Source organism: Bidens hawaiensis, unplaced genomic scaffold (genome assembly GCF_021521415.1).
Source record: "Bidens hawaiensis isolate Kalapana, Puna unplaced genomic scaffold, B.hawaiensis_p1.1 tig00076282_1, whole genome shotgun sequence".
Taxonomy (NCBI): domain Eukaryota; kingdom Viridiplantae; phylum Streptophyta; class Magnoliopsida; order Asterales; family Asteraceae; genus Bidens; species Bidens hawaiensis.
Genome location: NW_027503159.1, coordinates 19,992 through 21,580, shown reverse-complemented (window position 1 = coordinate 21,580; position 1,589 = coordinate 19,992). Strand labels below are relative to the sequence as shown.

General features: G+C 31.8%; 1 non-coding gene across 1 annotated transcript; it reads left to right on the top strand.

The window, feature by feature from the left end:
• The first annotated feature begins 617 nt into the window (after positions 1–617).
• Positions 618–774, top strand: LOC143606631 (U1 spliceosomal RNA). Its single transcript, XR_013148787.1, has one exon. It is a non-coding gene; the product is annotated as a U1 spliceosomal RNA (small nuclear RNA).
• The last annotated feature ends 815 nt before the right edge of the window (positions 775–1,589 follow it).

Here is a 1,589-nt window from a genome sequence, read left to right as displayed (position 1 = left end):
GTTGGGACCGGCAGTGACCAAAATACGATAGTTATGACCAATAAAAACTAATTTTCCAAATTTTAATAAATGCGTAAGTAGTTAAATTTATATAAATATGAACATGAAAGAGACTCGTTTACATTATATGCACACATGTGTGTGTTTGCGCGCGCGCCTGATTATGTTTCGTCAATTATGTTCATTTGTGTTCGTTTATGATCGTTCTATTATGTTCATTTAAGTTTGTTTGTTTATGTTTATGAACTGGTCGTTTAGGTTTTAAATGAAGGAACATGAACGAACACGAACACGAGCATGCCCATTTTCATAATGAATGAACATAAACACGAAAATCCAATCGATTATATGTGTGTGCCCGGTTAAAGTTAAATGAACAAACACAAACATGTTATCTTTTGTTCGTGCTCGTTTGGTTCATTCACAAGCCTAGTCGTTGTCACTTGAATAATAATAATAATACGTATATATAAAATTAAAAACTGATAATTGATTGTTGGTAATCATAAAATTTAAATACAAATATGCAATATAACTGCTAATAAGTGTTGCTGAAGTTCAAGAAGTTGAATGTAAAGCTGAATAAGAAGTTTTGGAGATGATCCCACATTGCTAGAATACTCAGGACGGGGTCAATAGATGATCAAGAAGGTCCATGGCCTAGGTTGGTGACCTCCATTGGACTTAGGAGGGGTGTCTGCCTAAGGTCGGCCCAAGTGGTCGAGCCTAGGTCATAATTTGTGGCAGTGGGGGCTTGCGTTCGCGCAACCCTTGCACTATACATGTTCAAGTTTCTAATTTACTAAACACAAATTGTCTACATTCTACAGAAACATTTCTACTTTCACCTGTCTAAATTAAGACTTTTCAAATTGACAGTTCAAGCACTCATCCATGTAATTGATTTTTATATCTATTCTTTTCTTTATATACAAATTTATTTTTCTAATGTAACTAATTTCTTTGTGTTGCATTTGCGGATCTATGTCACTATGTGGGTTCTTGGGATACCCCTCAACTTTTTTGGCGAAATGAAATTTTATGTATCGCGTATTCTAAAACTTATCAGCCATTTTTATATAACAAAATCCTTTCTTGCATATATGCAAATGATGATGATGATGATGTATTTCTCTATAACCCAATCTAACCACTAATGAACAAATAATCGACAAACATACAAGAATATGATAAACCGGAACATAGTCTATTAACATGCAAACATGATAAACTTCAAAATTATAAGGCTTGGCAAGTATTACACATTTTAGAAAACATATATGTATGTATCCTAGATGGTATTCGTGTAAGAAAAGCAATATCCCTATGGTAAACAATGCATATCTATAAAGCAAAAGATGTTATTACTTAGAGCCTTCTTCGAAAATCATAAAATATTTTTGGGCCGAATGTGAAATGGTTTTTGAGCCTTAAGTAAAAGAGTTTTTTTTTTGGTTTAAAAAATTAAATTTAAATGAGATTACTTGGTTATGATTTTGATGTGCAAAAAGTTTATCTTTATAAAAATAAGCTTAAATGAGTTGAGTAATTGGATTTAAACAATAAAAACATATAATTTATTTTCATAA